General features: G+C 39.2%; 1 non-coding gene across 1 annotated transcript; it reads left to right on the top strand.

Moving 5' to 3' along the window:
• The first annotated feature begins 17,757 nt into the window (after positions 1–17,757).
• LOC148565217 (small nucleolar RNA R71) lies at positions 17,758–17,864 on the top strand. Its single transcript, XR_015885612.1, has one exon. It is a non-coding gene; the product is annotated as a small nucleolar RNA R71 (small nucleolar RNA).
• Positions 17,865–19,472: the final 1,608 nt, after the last annotated feature.

The following is a 19,472-nucleotide window of genomic DNA, read 5'->3' as shown; positions in this document are numbered from 1 at the left end:
ACAAGCAACAATTTAAGTTTGGTGTTGTGATGAGCGAATAATTTATACGCTTTTTGGCATTGTTTTTAGTATGTTTTTAGTAGGATCTAGTCACTTTTAGGGATGTTTTCATTAGTTTTTATGTTAAATTCACATTTCTGGACTTTACTATGAGTTTGTGTGTTTTTCTATGATTTCAGATATTTTCTGGCTGAAATTGAGGGACTTGAGCAGAAATCAGATTCAAAGGTTGAAAAAGGACTGCTGATGCTGTTAGATTCTGACCTCCCTGCACTCAAAGTGGATTTTCTGGAGCTACAGAACTCGAAATGGCGCACTTCCAATTGCTTTGGAAAGTAGACATACAGGGCTTTCCAGAAATATATAATAGTCCATACTTTGGCCAAGAATAGATGACGTAAACTGGCGTTCAACGCCAGCTCTCTGCCCAAATCTGGCGTCCAGCGCCAGAAAAGGAGCCAAAACCAGAGTTGAACGCCCAAACTGGCACAAAAGCTGGCGTTCAACTCCACAAATGGCCTCTGCACGTGCAACACTCAAGCTCAGCCCAAACACACACCAAGTGGGCCCAGGAAGTGGATTTATGCATCAATTACTTACTCATGTAAACCCTAGTGACTAGTTTATTATAAATAGGACCTTTTACTAGTCTTTTTGACATCTTTGGTCTCAGTTTTAATCCATTGTTCATCTTAGGAGACTATTGATCACGCTTTAGGGGGCTGGCCATCTCGGCCATGCCTGGACCTTCACTTATGTATTTTCATACGGTAGAGTTTCTACACTCCATATATTAAGGTGTGGAGCTCTGCTGTTCCTCAAAAATTAATGCAAAGTACTACTATTTTCTATTCAATTCATCTTATTTCGCTTCTAAGATATCCATTCGCACCCAAGAACGTGATGAAGGTGATGATTATGTGTGACGCTCATCACTATTCTCCCCTATGAACACGTGCCTGACAAACACTTCCGTTCTACATGAAATAAGCTAGAATGAATATCTCTTAGATCTCCTAACCAGAATCTTCGTGGCGTAAGCTAGAATGATGGCGGCATTCAAGAGAATCCAGAAAGACTAAACCTTGTCTGTGGTATTCCGAGTAGGATTCAATGAATGAATGACTGTGATGAGCTCCAAACTAGCGATTGCAGGGCGTTAGTGACAGATGCAAAAGGATAGTAAATCCTATTCCAGCATGATCGAGAACCAACAGATGAATAGCCGTGCCGTGACAGGGTGTGTGAGCATATTATTCACTGAGAGGATAAGATGAAGCCATTGGCAAGGGTGATGCCTCCAGACGATTAGCCGTGCCGTGACAGGGCATTGGATCATTTTCCCGAGAGATGACTGATGAATGGATTTTTTGATGGTATAGAATTTCACAAATGAATTCTCGTTGTAAAGTATAGCTTCTAAACCAACAATAATCCTTTCATACAAAAATTTGTTTGTCACAAGTAACAAACCCCTAAATTCTATAAACCGAAGTATTTAAACCTCGGGTCGTTCTCCCTAGGAATTACAATGAAGTGTCTTGTTATTGGTTATGGATTGTATTTTGGGGTTTTGGATAAGAAGCATGAAAAGTAAATGGCAATGAAAATAAACTAACAACTATAAAAGGCTCTTGGTAAGGTGTGAGAACTAGAAGTCCTATCCTAGTTATCCTTCTCAATTGTGATGAGAATTATTCATTGCTACCACTTAGTTAACCCTTACTAATTAAAGGAAAGTCAAGTGGATGAATTGACTTGAGCCACAAGTCCTAGCCAACTCCCAAGGAAAGACTAGCTTTAGTGCACTCCAAACCAATTAGCAATCTCTCCAATTATCAATCAACAAAGGAATTAGATAACTCAAGTGTCACTAATTACTCTACCTAGGCCAAGAGGAACAAAATCTACACTAAAACTAAAAGAGACATTTCAACAAACACATAAAGTGCAAGAGGAGTAAACATTATTAAATGCAAGAATTAAAGGAATCTACAACTACAAAAACAAGAGATCAACAATAGAAAAGCAAAGAAGACACATTTATTATGAATTACCTCTTATTGAATTGGAAGAATGTAGAAGGAACAATACTAGATCTACAACAAAGTATAAGAACAACATAAAGGAAATTACAACAAAGGAATAGAAGAAGATTGAATGTAGCAACAAAGAATTGAGAGATAGAAGTGGAAGAAAGCAAAGATTAAAACCTAGATCTAAAAGCTAAACCTAATTCTAATCCTAATTCTAGAGAGAAGAGAGAGCTTCTCTCTCTAGAAACTAACTCTCACTACTAAACTAAGCTAAAACTAAACTAATGGTAACTAACTTCTAAAGTATGAAAAGTATGTTGATTCCCCTTCAATCCTTGGCTTAAATAGCATTAGAAATGAGTTGGATTGGGCCCACAAGGCTTCTAAAATCGCTGGCCACGTTTGCATTAAGTGGGTCATGTGCCACCATCGGCGCGTCCGCGTACCGTGCGCGTGCGCGCCCCTATGCGCGATGCAACTATGGCAAATCTTATATCGTTTCGAAGCCCCGGATGTTAGCTTTCCAACCCAACTAGAACCGCATCATTTGGACCTCTGTAGCTCAAGTTATGGTCGATTAAGTGCGAAGAGGTCGGCTTGACAGCTTTCCGGTTCTTCCATTTCTTCATGAGTTCTCCAACTTTTCATGCTTTCTTTCTTCATTCCCTTGATCCAATCTTTGCCTCCTAAACCTTAAATCACTTAACAAACATATCAAGGCATCTAATAGAATCAAGGTGAATTAAATTTAGCTATTTTGAGTCCTAAAAAGCATGTTTTCACATTCAAGCACAATTAAAGGAGAATATACAAAACCATGCTATTTCTTGAATAAATATGGGTAAAAGATGATAAAATCCCCAAAAATCAATACAAGATAAACCCTACAAATGGGGTTTGTCAACCTCCCCACACTTAAACCAAGCATGTCCTCATGCTTAAGCCAAGAGAGAAACAAAGGGTATCAACATTTATTCAATGTAAATAAACTATATGCAACCTAAACTATATGCAATTATCTAAATGGATGCAACTAAATGCAAAATGGTTTTACCTACTTGGTTAAAAATAAATCAATCCTCCAAGTCATACATGTACAAGTAGGGTCAAGATCATATAACGATTCATGAATCCTACCAATTCGAATATCAAAATGAAGTTCAAGTAGACTTGCAAGAAGAACGCTCATGAAAGCCGGGAATCAAGGAATTGAGCATCGAACCCTCACCGGAAGTGTTTGCACTCTAGTCGCTCGGTGTTTGGGGTTGATTCTCTCAATTCTCCCCTAATCATGCTTTCCAAGATTTGTTTTTCTTCTAACAATCAACAATTATTCGATGCATGCATACATGTATCATGAGGTCTTTTCTTTAGGTTGTAATGGGGCTAGGGTCAAGGTAGGATCATATATGGCTAGTGGACTTAGGATTTGAATCTTTGATTAACTTAAACTTTCCCACCTAACCTATATAATGACCTATACAATTAAGTACTAATCTAACTACCCATTCCTCACTTTTCCACATACTTATGCATTTTCTTTTCGTTTCACAATACTTATGCATTGATTCCTCTTGAGCTTCACTTTGGGGCATTTTGTCCCCTTTTTATTATTTTTCCTCTTTTTTTTTCTTTTCTTTCTTTTTCTATTTTTTCTTTTCTTTTCCATATTGTTTTCTTTTTCTTTTGTTCTTTTGTTTTTCTCATTTTTTTCTATATACAAGAGCGTCAATGCATAAGGTTCTACATTTGATCAATACATGAGTATGTACCCAATTCCCAATATTTTCAATAATAATACAAAATACCCTTTTATTCACCCAATGTCCCAAGGTTCCCACACTTGAATGATACTCACACACACTAGCCTAAGCTAATCAAAGATCCAAATAAGGACTTTTATTGTTTTCCGCTTTAAGGCTTGTAATGTGCTAAATTAAGAACAAAATGGGTTAATCGTAGGCTCAAATTTGGCTAACAAAGGAAGATAGAAGGTAAGGCCATTTGGGTGAGTGAGCTAATGAATTGATGGCCTCAATCATATAAATGCATGAATACACCAAATAATGGACATAAAGAATCAAACAAATCAAAGATCACAATCATAGAAAGAGAATAATGCACACAAGAAGGAAAAATAAGTGGTTATAAGATGTAACCACGCAATTAGGCACAAATCTCACTTGCTTATGTTCTTAGCTCAAAAACTATGTTCCAAAATAAATTCTTTCAAGCAAGTTTAACAAAAATTTTCAAATTGGTAGGGTGCCCTAAAAACGGTTTCTTGGAAAGAAAATCATCACCCTAACCAAGTAGTCCTAATAACAAAGAAGTGGTAAAAATATGTACAAATTCTAACTAACATGCAACCTATCATGCAATGCAATAGCTAATCTAATTAAAGAAAATAAAAAATTTGGTGTTGAAAAGGAAATTTTTACCCATGGAGATCGGTCAGACGACCTCCCCACACTTGAAGATTGCACCGTCCTCGGTGCATGCAAAGAAGAGCAAGGTGGACGGGTTGCTACAATTGATGAGCTTCTTCACAAGGCTGCGCGGAGGACTTGTTTGGTGCCCCATTTAAAAGCTTTTCCTTTCTCCCTTCTTGGTGGCCAACCTAAAAGGAAAGAAAAGGAAAGAAAATGAAGCCTATAACAAAGGTATCAAGGCAATTAGAACATAGGCGGGGCTAATGCCAAATAAGAGTATGATTTTCTACTACATGTTAGCTAAGCATGTGAGTGAGAAAGCAATGTAAGCTAAGGCATATCATTAAGCTCGATGCAAGAGTAAAGTTAAAGTATGAAGAGTGTGTTGAGCATCAAGTTCAAATGAGAAGAAGTGGGTCATGAAAGACAATATGAGGTCATATCAATGCACAAAGACACAAAAGTCATACAAGATGAAGCATTGATTTAAAAGTTTCATCACCCAACAATATCAAACAAGTCAAGAAGCACCAAAATAATGTAAGAAAGTCTCAACAATTGAGTAGGAAAGTTCAACACCATTATTAAAATGGAAAACTTAGAAAATAAAATGAGAACAAGGTAAAAAAAACAAAATTAAAATGCAATGAATGAAAATAAGCAAATGCAATAAAAGAAAATGGAGGAAAAGAGAAAAAAAAAATTTTTTTTTGTTTTTTTTTTTTAGTATTTTATTTATTTATGTATTTATTATTATTATATTATTATTATTATTATTTTTTATTAAAAAAATTTCATTTATATTATAAGGAAAAAAAATTTCTAAGAGAGGAAGGAGAAAAAAAAATTAGAAAGAAAGAAGAAGAGAGGAGGAAAGAGGAAGGAGAAAGGAGGAAGGAAAAAAACAGGGAGCAAATCCGCGCGCGCGCACAGCGCGCTTACGCGTGGATGCAGCAGGGGCGATCCCCGCGCGCGTGCACAGCGCGCTTACGCGTGGATGAGCTTGTGCTCCCAGCACAATGCTGGCACAACGCGCGCACAACTCTCTGGTTTTTGTACCAGAAGTTGCGGAAGTGCAATGTGCGCGCGCGCGCACAGCGTGCTAACGCGCCGATGGCCGTTTTTTTTTTTTTTTTTTTTGCACCAATCTCAGCATTCTAAACCTCCAAGCATCTACCAAAACACCCTAAAACCTTATTTAACATACTAAACTACCAATTAAACTCAACTATCTAAACAAAACATGAAATTAAACTAATTCTATCAATATGTACAAAAGAGAAAATGAAAGGGTTTTACCATGGTGGGTTGTCTCCCACCTAGCACTTTTGTTTATTGTCCTTAAGTTGGACTTATGGGGAGCTCCTCATCAAGGTGGCTTGTGCTTGTATTCATCTTGGAACTCCCACCAATGCTTGGTTCTCCATTGTGCCCCAAGATTCTTCATGGATTGAGCCAAGTCTTGATGGAGTTCTTCACAAGCTTGGGGCTCCCAAAGTTGATCCTCTTCTTGTAATCCGGGATCCCACACTTTATTTTCACACCCGTCTTGAAGTTGATCATCATTATTAATCCATCCGGGTGGTGAACAAGATGAATTCTCTACGAAATGCCCAACAATCCTCCTAGACCCATCTATTTGAGCACTATTCCCACCTTTGTATTCAACTCTTGAAGTGTCAACCAAGATGAGCCTTGATTTACAACGCCAACCACGAAACATCTTTCGCTTACGCTTCATCCCACAAAGCATTCTAAGTTGACCATCCGTTTCAAGCAAGCCATACTCAAGTGGGACAATAAAGCTAATAGAAATGAATTTTACCCACTCAAGTGAAGGGGTAGATGACAACCTAGGCAAAGATGCTTCCAAAGATCTCGACAAAGCATAACCAACCCTCGTTCTTCTATTTCTAGGGACTTCCACCTCTTCACAAGATCTCTTAATCTCAATCCTTTGTTCAACAATTTTATCTAAACCTTTTCCTTTACTCAAATCATAATAGGGAGGGTGAGAAAAATTTACCTCCTCAACGCTTTCAAATCCAACCGGAGAAGGTTCTTCATGCTTAAAGGATTCTTCACCACTAAGACTTGATGCTTGATCTTCATCACCAAGGGAACTCAATTCTTTCTCTATCCCATCCAAGTCTTCATATGGGATATGCCTTGGAAGGTGTGCACTTTCCTCCCTAGCATCAATTTCAATCATCTTGGAGGGGTTTTCTTCAACTCTATGTTCCCATGGAAGCTCCGCATCTCCTAAGTCTTCTACCACTTCTTCCTTGTCTTCAACAATTAAAGCTTCCTCCAATTGTTCCAATACAAAGCAACTTCCCTTATTTTCCGCCGGAGTTTCCAATCTCTCCTTCATGCTATGTTCTTCATTTGATTCTCCACATGTATCCATGGAAGTTCCTTGAGTGTTCAAGCATTGGGAGGCTAATTGATTTGTTACCGCATCCAAGGTGGCCATGATATTTTGCACATCCCTTTTCATCTCTTCTTGCCCTTGAACAAGAACACCAAGGGTTTCATCCATTAGAGATTGGGGTGGGTAGAAGGGTTCATTAAATTGGGGAGAGGGTTCATAGTAGGAAGATAGTTCTTCTTGGTAGAGTTGTGGTGGTTCTATGTTTTCCACTCTTTCCACTTGTTGCACAACACACTCCATGGTTGCTTGAAATTTATCCAATGCTTCCTTGAGATGATCCCTTGACTCTTGTTCCTCTTGGATAATATGATTAGGATCATGTGGCTCTTGGATCAATGGATATGAGTATTCTTCCATGGGAGGTTGTGGTGGAAAATAGTATTCATATATTGGAGGTGGTTCATCTTGGTAATAATGTGGAGGAGGTGGCTCTTGAAAATATTGATGTTGGAATGGTGGTGGCTCTATATGTGGTTCATATTGCTCATATGGTTGTTGGTAGGATGGATATGGATTAGGGTCATATGAAGATGGTTGGTAAGAAGGGGCTTGTGAGTATGGTTGGGAGTTATGTTGAGGGTATGGATCATAGGCATATGGTGGTGGTTCTTGAAAATCACAAGGTGAGTCACCATAGCCATTGGATTGGTATGCATCATAGAATGACTCTTCTTCATAGTGCATTGGTGGAGGTTGTTGCCATGAGGATTGATCATATGCATATGGCTCCTCCCACCTTTGGTCATCCCATTCTTGATACACATCTTCATTATAGTCCTCATTTCCTACAACATGTTGATAACCAAACTCATAGCCAAGGTGAGAATTCATGATAGCAAGAAGAAAATGAAAACAAAATCAAATAAGAAGCAAGAAAATTAAATCCTAAAAATAGCAAGAGCTAACAAAAGCAAACATATTCACACTATTCACATATATACAATAACCAATAACATAACACCATTGCAATTCCCCGGCAACGGCGCCATTTTGATGAATGGATTTTTTGATGGTATAGAATTTCACAAATGAATTCTCGTTGTAAAGTATAGCTTCTAAACCAACAATAATCCTTTCATACAAAAATTTGTTTGTCACAAGTAACAAACCCCTAAATTCTATAAACCGAAGTATTTAAACCTCGGGTCGTTCTCCCTAGGAATTACAATGAAGTGTCTTGTTATTGGTTATGGATTGTATTTTGGGGTTTTGGATAAGAAGCATGAAAAGTAAATGGCAATGAAAATAAACTAACAACTATAAAAGGCTCTTGGTAAGGTGTGAGAACTAGAAGTCCTATCCTAGTTATCCTTCTCAATTGTGATGAGAATTATTCATTGCTACCACTTAGTTAACCCTTACTAATTAAAGGAAAGTCAAGTGGATGAATTGACTTGAGCCACAAGTCCTAGCCAACTCCCAAGGAAAGACTAGCTTTAGTGCACTCCAAACCAATTAGCAATCTCTCCAATTATCAATCAACAAAGGAATTAGATAACTCAAGTGTCACTAATTACTCTACCTAGGCTAAGAGGAACAAAATCTACACTAAAACTAAAAGAGACATTTCAACAAACACATAAAGTGCAAGAGGAGTAAACATTATTAAATGCAAGAATTAAAGGAATCTACAACTACAAAAACAAGAGATCAACAATAGAAAAGCAAAGAAGACACATTTATTATGAATTACCTCTTATTGAATTGGAAGAATGTAGAAGGAACAATACTAGATCTACAACAAAGTATAAGAACAACATAAAGAAAATTACAACAAAGGAATAGAAGAAGATTGAATGTAGCAACAAAGAATTGAGAGATAGAAGTGGAAGAAAGCAAAGATTAAAACCTAGATCTAAAAGCTAAACCTAATTCTAATCCTAATTCTAGAGAGAAGAGAGAGCTTCTCTCTCTAGAAACTAACTCTCACTACTAAACTAAGCTAAAACTAAACTAATGGTAACTAACTTCTAAAGTATGAAAAGTATGTTGATTCCCCTTCAATCCTTGGCTTAAATAGCATTAGAAATGAGTTGGATTGGGCCCACAAGGCTTCTAAAATCGCTGGCCACGTTTGCATTAAGTGGGTCATGTGCCACCATCGGCGCGTCCGCGTACCGTGCGCGTGCGCGCCCCTATGCGCGATGCAACTATGGCAAATCTTATATCGTTTCGAAGCCCCGGATGTTAGCTTTCCAACCCAACTGGAACCGCATCATTTGGACCTCTGTAGCTCAAGTTATGGTCGATTAAGTGCGAAGAGGTCGGCTTGACAGCTTTCCGGTTCTTCCATTTCTTCATGAGTTCTCCAACTTTTCATGCTTTCTTTCTTCATTCCCTTGATCCAATCTTTGCCTCCTAAACCTTAAATCACTTAACAAACATATCAAGGCATCTAATAGAATCAAGGTGAATTAAATTTAGCTATTTTGAGTCCTAAAAAGCATGTTTTCACATTCAAGCACAATTAAAGGAGAATATATAAAACCATGCTATTTCTTGAATAAATATGGGTAAAAGGTGATAAAATCCCCAAAAATCAATACAAGATAAACCCTACAAATGGGGTTTGTCAATGACCGAAAGTAGCCATTGACAGTGGTGATGTATCACATAAAGCCAGCCATGGAAAGGAGTAAGACTGATTGGATGAAGATAGCAGGAAAGCAGAGGTTCAGAGGAACGAAAAGCATCTCCATTCGCTTATCTGAAATTCCTACCAATGATTTACATAAGTACCTCTATCCCTATTCTATTATTTATTATTCGAAAACTCCATAATTATTTTATATCCGCCTGACTGAGATTTACAAGGTGACCATAGCTTGCTTCATACCAACAATCTCCGTGGGATTCGACCCTTACTCACGTAAGGTATTACTTGGACGACCCAGTGCACTTGCTGGTTAGTTGTATCGAAGTTGTGAACCATGGTATTGGCACCATGTTCTTGGCGCCATTGCCAGGGAAAGAAAGAGCCATGAATTTTACATAATTAAAGTGTAATCACGATTACACGTACCAAGTTGCTCACGTTGCCAGGGATTGTTCGAGCCTGGACATCACAATTTCGTGCACCAGTAATGAAAGACAATGTAAGTTCGTGGCAATGCAAATGAAGTGCAAGTATTATAAAAGATTGACATTGGTAGATAATTAATATCATCCCACAGTGTAAAACAAGTTATTAAGCACCAAAGTAATTCAAGAAAAGATGTAACAGTTGAATAAGAACTTTTGAACACCAAAATTAATAAATTTAAAAAAAATAAAAATATGCAATGAATGAAAATATGCAAATAAATTAAATAAAATAGAATGGGAGTGCGAGAAAATAAGAGAGGAAGAAGAAAGAAATAAGAAAAGATAAGAGAATAAGGATTCGGAGAAGAAAAGATAAGAAAATTGGCACTAATCTGGATAGGTTGTGCGACGCTGGCGACGCGGTCGCGTGGGTGACGTGGTCGCGTGGTGCGCAATAAAGTTAGGCGACGCGGACGCGTAGGGCACGCGATCGCGTGACTCGATTTGTGCTAGTGGCACGAGTGCAGCCTCGCGGTCGCACAACTCTCTGTTCGAAACTCTTTTTACCAAAATTCTGGGTGACGCGATCACGTGGTCGACGCGATCGCGTGAGGGGCCATCATGGGGATATGACGCGGACGCGTGGGGCACGCGTTCGCGTGGTGAGGCTTGGGCTTCCAGCACGAGTCCAGCCCAACTCCAGCTCAACTTTCGGCCATGCACCTGGTTGACGTCGATTTTCAGGTCACGCGGCCGCGTGGGTGACGCGGTCGCGTGGGAGGCCAGTATTCCCATGGGACGCGGACGTGTCGGTGACGCGGTCGTGTGGGGTGATTTGTGCCATTGGCATGCTTCCAGCGCTGCTCCTGCGTAACTCTCTGTTCATATTAATTTTTCTTTACTCTCCCTGTGACGCGGACGCGTCGCTGATGCGATCGCATCGCGTGCTCGCTTGCTCCTTTTTTTTTTTTAGTCTGAAAAGATGCAGAATGCAGTGTTAGTATGAATGTGATGCAAAACTCCAGGTTCAATATAATAAAATAAAATAAAATTTCAAAAACAAACAAAACTAAATAAAATTAAAATTGAGAAAGGAATGATTATACCGTGGTGGGTTGTCTCCCACCTAGCACTTTTAGTTAAAGTCCTTAAGTTGGACATTTGGTGAGCTTCCTGTTATGGTGGCTTATGCTTGAACTCATCCAGGAATCTCCACCAGTGTTTGTGATTCCAGTAACCTTCGGGGTCCCAAACTAGGCATGTAAAACCCTTGAGCAGCTTCAAAAAGATTCTTAGGCTCCCGGGGTGTTGGATGTCAGAACAGATTCCAGGATCCCAAACCTTGCTTTTACACCCATTTTTGTCGGGATCTGTGTTTTTCCAACTTGGTGATAAGTAATTTGAATTCTCACTGCAGCTACCAAACAGCTTCCTAGACCCATTCAATTGAGCTTTACACCAACCTTTGCATTTAAACTTTGAGTATGCAACCATGTTGAACCTTGTTGGACAGCTCCAACCACTAACCATCTTCCTCTTACTCTCTATGCCACAAAGAGCTCTAAGTTGACCACCCGTCTCCAGTAGCCCATATTCAAGTGGAATTAGAAAGCTAAGGGATATGAATTTTACCCACTTGAATGTTGTGAAGGATAATGGTAACTTAGGGGGAGGTATTTCTAATGAAATTGCAAGCTCCACTCCCTTGTGCTCTTCTCTGACAACTTCCACCTCCTTGTAAGCTTCTTCAATTTCAACCTCTTCCAAGTCTTCAACCAGGGTATGCCTTGGAGGTTGTACACCCTCCTCAACATCAAATGAAACCGTCTTGGAAGGAGGCTCTATGTCTTGACTTTGCCATGGAGGTTCAGCATCTCGCAAGTCTTCAACCACTTTTTCCTCTTTGATAATTACTGCTTTGTCCAGTAGTTTTAATATAAAATGGTACTCATCCTTGATGATTTTCTTTCCATGACAACTCCTTTCAATTGTTCTTTCATCTTCAAGGGTATTTACTACCTTCATCTTTAGGGCCTCCTCTAGCTCCTTATGAAGTATGGATTCGCGAAGATGATCTCTTCTCTCTTGTTCCATGTCAATAGCATCATTGGGATCATGTTGCTCTTGGATTGATGGATGTGGGTGCTCTTCCATGGATGGTGGTGATGGGATGGAGAGATCATTCTGTGGTTAAAAAGGAAGTGCACTAGAGCTTGAGGGTTGATTGTTGAAGGTATTTAGTGGTCTGATTTGGGCGACGAGAGCTTGTATAGTAGAGTTTAGATTGGCAAGTGCTTTCTCCATGGAGGTTTGGGGTGGATCTATGTATGGTTCATTTGGTTCATAAGGTGGTTAGTATGGTGGTTGAGGGTTAGGGTCATATGGAGGTGAATGGCGGAAAGGGGCTTGTGAATTTGGTGGTCCAAAGTTATGTTGAGGAGAGGGTTCATAGGCATATGGTGGTGGTTGTTGATAATCAAAAGAGTGCTCACCATAGCCATTGCCTTGATATGCATCACAGGATGGTTGTTGATAGTCTATTGGAGGTGGTTGTTGCCATGAGGGTTGATTAAATTCTTGTGGCTTCTCCCATCTTTGATTCTTCCAACCTTGATGCCTGTTCTCATTATAGTTTCCATTCCTAACAACAACATTGGAATCAAACTTGAAGCGAGAGGGGTGAGAATTCATAGTAGCTAATAAAAAATTAAAAACAAAAATAAAAATAAATTTAAATTAAAAGGTTATTTAAATTTTTGAAAATTAAATTTTTAAATTTGAATTTTGAAAAAATTTTTAAATTTGAATTTTTAAATTTGATTTTTGAAATAAGATAAGATAAAATAAAAATTTTAAAATAAAAAAAAACCAATAACCTCTTAACTTAAGAAAAAGCAAAAATAAAAATAAAAATAAAAATAAATAAATAAGCAAAAATAAAATATTTACAATAACCAATAATAAGGCACACGTTTACAATTCCCCGGCAACGGCGCCATTTTTGACGTTAGGATTTTTGCCAGTAAAGAATGTCATAAAAACAGTCGCGTTGTAGATATAGTCTCTAAACCGACAAAAATCCCTTCGTACAAACGTTTTGGTTGTCACAAGTAACAAACCCCTTTTTAAAATTGATAACCGAGTATTAAACCTCGGGTCGTCTTCTCAAGGAATTGTAGGGAAGTATGTTCTTATTATTGGTTATGAAGATTGTAAATTGGGGGTTTTGGAAGTAAGGTGGGAATATGTTATATGACAAGTAAAATAAAATAATAATAATAAAATCTCTTGGCAAGGTATAAAAATTGGAATTCCTATCCTAGTTATCCTTATCAGGTGTGAAGAGAATTGGGTTTTAATCCCACTTTGTTAACCTCTACTATGAAGGTAAATCAAGTGGACTGATTAGCTTGATTCTCAAGTCCTAGTTAACTCCTGTGGAGAGACTAGTGTTAGAGCAAGTTTAGTTCAAGCAGAATCTGCCAATTTCAATCACTTGCTGAGTTTGATAACTCAAGTATTACCAATCATTTGACCAAAGCCAAAAGGGAGAAAAATATCTAAATTAAATTGAAAGTAATCTTAAACAGAGCAAAGCAATCTTAAATCTGAAAATACCTCAAATAATATTAAATAAAATATGCGGATCTTAACATGAAAAGTTCATAAGCCAATTGGGCAACATATCTAATACAAGCATTGCAGCATCTGAAAGTAAAAAGAGGAATATAAAGAAAAAGGAATATTAAACCTGGAATTGAGAGTTACTCCTAAAACTAAGAGAAATCCTAAATACTAATCCTAAGAGAGAGGAGAGAACCTCTCTCTCTAAAACTACATCTAAAACATGAAAAGTGAATTGTGAAAGCCTCCCCTTTTTGAATGGATGCAGTCCCCCACTTTATAGCCTCTAATCTGTATTTTCTGGGCCGCAAACTGGGTCAGAAACAGTCCAGAATTCGCTGGTTTCGGATTTTGCCACGCTGGTTTTTTGTCACTGCGACATGGCCGCATGAATCACGCGGTCGCGTTGCTTAGCGTCAGGGAAACTATAGCATATTATATATCAAATCGAAGCCCCGGACATTATCTTTCCAACGCAACTGGAACCGCGTCGTTTGGACCTCTGTAGCTAAAGTTAGAACCGTTTGAGTGCGAAGAGGTCAGGCTGGACAGCTTAGCAATTTCTCCAACTTCTTGTATTCCTTCCACTTTTGCATGCTTTCTTCTCATCCTCCAAGCCATTCCTGCCTTATAATATCTAAAAACACTTAACACACATATCAAGGCATCTAATGGTAATAAGAGAGGATTAATAATAAGCAAATATAAGATCAAAGAAGCATGTTTTCAATCAAAACACATAATTAGGAAGGAAATATAAAACCATGCAAATAGTATGAATAAGTGGGTAAAGAGTAGATAAAAACTACTCAATTGAGTACAAGATAAACCATAAAATAGTGGTTTATCAGGGGTCCTCATCTTCAAACACCACCCCAGCTTTCTTGCACAGTCGGTAAATAGTGCTGGGGTAACCTAACGTTCCTCTTGAGTCGCTTTTCTCTGCCATTTTTCTAATGCCTTCTGCTATGAGTTCATGAACCTTGATTTCTCCTCCTTTGAGTATACAGTGTACCAGTGTAGATCTCTTGAGATTCACCTCCGAGTTGTTCGCTGCTGGGAGGATGGACCTCCTTACAATTTCGAACTACCCCTTTGCTTCCGGAGTGTGATCTGCTCTCTTGATGAACCTTGGTCTCCTATCTGCATATCTTTCCCAGTCAGCCCCTGGTACACAAATGTCTTGCACAATCTGGTCATGATCAGGGTTGTTGTCCATAGGTTCCTTTCCCTTCCTTCTTTTAGAGCTCGAAGATGCCATGAATGAGGGTTAATGTGTGAAGTTGGCAAATGTGTGGAGACTTTTGGTTGTTTAGGGTTGAGTGCAATGAAGGGAGTGAAGGGTAATCCGAAATGGAGAGGTGTGCAGAGTGGGGTATGGAACAAGGATCACTTATATAGAGAGGTTGTGAGTGAATGGAGGGTGTGGATTGATGGAGTGGTTGTTTGATGGACGGTTGGGGTTGTGCATGGAGAAAGGACAAGGATCGTCACTTTATGATGGAGATTGCTCGGTCTTCAATGGTCCCATCCTTTTCAATGTTGCATGGCAACATTTTTCAATGCCTTCCCTTTTTAGAACAAGTGTGTAGTTTCTCCTCATGAAGTGGCCGAACCCTTCTCACTTAGTTGTCCAATCAATCTCCTTCAATTTTCCTCTCCTTTTTCCTATAAAATAAGAAAAATTAATGTCCTAAAAATTATTTAAACTTTACGGCTAAACTAATAAAAGAGGAAAAGATTTTGTTTATTCATGAACTCCAACTAACTAACTAACTGTGTATCCTTATATGCACATTGGTGGCACCATGGGGTGACACCAAACTTAATTTGGAGCACTGTGATGAAAAGTTATGTTCAAAGCTCCAAGACTAGCATGCTCTCAGTTGCATTCATGCTTTCTTGGCACGCTTTGAACACCAAACTTGTTCTTCACTATATACTGCAATATAAGGATTTCACCAAGTGTTTGTCAAGTTTCGGTTGGAATTCATGAATATTGACTTATTCACTAGTAAAAGCTAATAAAACATGGGTTGCCTCCCATGAAGCGCTTCTTTAGCGTCACTAGCTTGACGTTTCTCCTTCATCAGGGAGGTTGATAATGCTTCAAGTTCTCCCCTCTTGCCTTGGACTTATATCCATTGGTTGTATCAATGATCTCTACATGTTCCAAGGAGAGAACTCTGTTGATAGTGAAGACCTTAGGTAACTGAGATGGTATAGTGGGGAGATCAGGGGGAATATCTGGGAAGTAAGCTGAGATCACTTTATTCCCTGGAGAGAAGTCTTCCGTAGGGATCTTCTTGTTCCTCCACCCCCTTGGTACCTTCTTCTTTGTCCCTTTTGATATTGCCTTGCTCTTGGTGACTTCTTCTTCTAAGGAAATTTTGTTGTTGTCTTCACATGTCTTTGGTAGTTTAGGTTCCTCCAGCTTTTCCTTGAGCTGTGACAACTGGTTATTTCCTTGTTTATCAACCAAGGACTTTCCCAGATGGGCTGGTTGTGCTTCAGTGCTTGTTTCCTCTGTCAGCATCTCATTATGATCATTGCTTGGTTCTTTATTTTCTTGATCTGCTTCTTGCAAGAGTTTGAAGACATTAAAGCTGAGTCGTTCATCATGGATCCTCAATATTAGCTCCCCTCACTCCACATCTATGAGTGCTCTGGCTGTAGCTAGGAATGGTCTTCCTAATATGATTGGGTGTGTGTGACTCTCTTCCATGTCCAAGATGACAAAGTCTGTGGGAAGAAAGTATTTTCAACCTTTAACAACACATTTTCCACCACCCCTATTGCTTGTTTTTGAGTTTTGTCAGCCAGCCTGATGACTACATCTGTGGGCAATATCTCATTGATCTGCAGCCTCTTCACCAGTGATAAGGGCATTAAGTTGATGCTTGCTCCCAAATCACAGAGTGCTCTATCAAACATTGTTTCCCCTATGGCACAGGGGACATGAAAACTCCTTGGATCTTTTCTTTTCGTAGGCAACTGTGGTTGAATGAGGGCACTGCACTCCTTGTTCATCACTATAGTTTGGCCTCCCTTGAGTGAGCTTTTCCTAGGAAGCAGCTCCTTCATATACTTGATGTATGCAGGCATTTGTTGGATAGTTTTGATGAACGGTATGTTCACATGCAAAGATGCAAACAAGTCAAGAAATCTTGAGTATATTCTCTTCTCCACAGCTCCATTGAGCAGTTGGGGAAAAGGTGCATAGAGTCTCAGCAGCTCCTGTTGTGAGATTTCTGGTTCTTGATGATCTTTTTCCTTCTTCTCTACTGAGGTATCTTCAGGTTGTTCTGACAGCTTGCTTGGCTTGTCCTCAGTCTCCTTATCACTTATAGTGACCATCTTGCAATCTTCCCATCTTACCTTCTTTGTTTCACCTCTCGGATTCTTCTCTGTGTCACTTGGGAATCCATCTGTGGGTTTGGGAATTTGCTCAGAGAGATACCCCACTTGAGATTCCAACCTCTTGATTGTGTCTCCCTGGTTCTTGAAACTGGCTCGCACTTCCTCCTTGAACACCTTGTTGTCTTGAATTTCCTTGCTTATGCCTTCAAGTAGATTCTCAATCCTTGAGATTCTTTCATCAAATGATGATAGGTCAGGCTGAGGAGGGTTATTCTGGTCTTGATATGAATGTGGAGAGGTGTTGTTATGGGGGTGTTGATATGGTCTAGATGTGAAGTGTTGGTGGGTTGCATTGTTTGGATTTGGACGTCTTTGATCAATGCTTTGGTCTTGTTGATTTCCCCACCCAAAGTTTGGGTGATTCCTCCATCCAGGGTTGTAGGTCTTGGAGTATGGATCATGGTTTTGCCTAGGTGAATTCCCAATGTAGTTGGCTTGCTCCTGACTACCCTCTGCTTCTTCATTCATTCCTTCTTGGGTTGTTGATGAAGTGGAGATTGCTGCTACTTGGTTCCTCTCCATCTTCTTGGTGAGGTCAGCCAGCTGCTGAGTAATGAGCTTGTTTTGGGCCAGCAAAGCATCTACATTGTTTAGCTCCATTACTCCTCTTGTGTTCCCTCTTTCGAAAGCATAGAAGTAGTCATTCTCTGCTACAGTTTCAATGACATCTATGGCCTCATCAATGGTCTTCTTCTTGTTCAAAGATCCTCCAGATGAATGGTCTACTGCCTTCTTTGATTCATATGACAGGCCTTCATAGAAAATGTGCAGCTGCACCCATTCATTGAACATATCTGGTGGGCACCTCCTTGTTAAGTCTTTAAACCTCTCTCATGCTTCATATAAAGTCTCACCATCTTGTTGTCTGAAAGTTTGGACCTCAGCTCTCAGCCTATTGATTCGTTGAGGGGGGTAAAATCTTGCTAAGAATTTGTTCACCACATCTTCCCAAGTTGTCAAGCTCTCCTTCGGGAAAGACTCCAGCCACTTGGCTGCCTTATCCTTGAGTGAGAATGGAAATAAGAGCAGTCTATAGGCGTCAGGATGAACACCATTAGACTTCACTGTGTCACATATTCTCAGGAAAGTGGTTAGATGTTGATTGGGGTCTTCTTGGACACTTCCTCCGAACGAACAGTTGTTCTGAACAAGGGTGATGAGCTGTGGTTTTAGTTCAAAATTATTGGCATGGATGGTTGGCTTTTGAATGCTACTTCCACAGTTTCCTGAGTTTAGATTGATGTAAGAGCCTAAAACTCTTCTATCCTCCCCAGCATGATTTGCTCGACCTCTTCCGCCATGGTTGTGATACTCTTCTTCATGATGGTTTTCCATGTTTTCTTCCATGTTTGGTTCAAAGTATTCCTCAAAGTGTTCCTCCTCTTCTTCAGCACCAACTACACGTTTTTCTCTTGCCTCCCTCCTTAGTCTAAGGAAGGTTCTCTCAGGTTCAGAATCAAAGGAAGTTGAAGCCCCGCTTCTTCTCCCTGTCATACAACCAACAAGTGCAAGCAAAGAGAATAGGTGCAGAAAGTATATCTGTCAGAATTACTGTTAGTGTGAGTGATGCAATATATCAAACAGTTAGTGGGTTAGTGAAATGAATGGTAAATAACAAAGAAAAAGTAGGGGGAAGGGAAGAAATTAACTAAAACAGAAAGTAAATGACTCAAACAGAAAATTAAATCAAACAAAACAAAAATGCTCAATCTAGTTATCCTCCAATCTAATCATTGTTGATGCACAATCAATCCCCGGCAACGGCGCCATAAACTTGATGCACGGAAAACTTGTCTCATAACAAATTTCCTTCGGCAAGTGTACCGAATTTGTCGTCAAATAAAAACTCACAATAGAGTGAGGTCGAATCCCACAAGGATTGATTGATCAAGCAACTTTAATTAGAGGAATGTTCTAGTTGAGCGAATCAGAATTTGAGTTGAGAATTGCAGAAAATTAAATGGCGGAAAAGTAAATAACAGAAAGGTAAATGCTAGAAATAAGAGCTGAAAGTAAATGACTGAAAGTAAAGTGCAGAATTGTAAATGGGAATGGGGGAATTGCTCATGAAAGTAAATGATAGAAAATAAAGAGAATGGGTAAGATCAGAAATGGGGAGTTCATTGGGCTTAGGAGATGTTGCATTCTCTGGATCAATTTCATTTTCATCTCTTCCTCAATCAATGCACTCATTGATCTCCTTGGCAATCTTAAGTGATTGAATTACAATTTCTTGTAATTCAATCTCTCAAATCTTGATCAATAGCCAATTCCATGGTCAATTGCTCATGAGAAGAGATGAAGTATGGTCACTGATTATACCACATGCATTTCCCAAATCAAGTGTTGAGAGGATTATAGTCACATATCCATCCAAATCCAATTTGGTCCAGCATGAGAAAGCATTTCTAGCATGATCTCTTCATTCCTCTTTCAAGGTTCAGAAGAGATCCAAGTTTGAATAGCTTCTTTTCCAAGATAACTACCCAATTGGATGAAGAT

Source organism: Arachis ipaensis, chromosome B5 (assembly GCF_059453495.1).
Source record: "Arachis ipaensis isolate K30076 ecotype BB chromosome B5, ASM5945349v1, whole genome shotgun sequence".
Taxonomy (NCBI): Eukaryota; Viridiplantae; Streptophyta; class Magnoliopsida; order Fabales; family Fabaceae; genus Arachis; species Arachis ipaensis.
The sequence above is the reverse complement of the archived record's forward strand: the minus strand, read 5'-3'. Positions and strand labels throughout refer to the sequence as shown.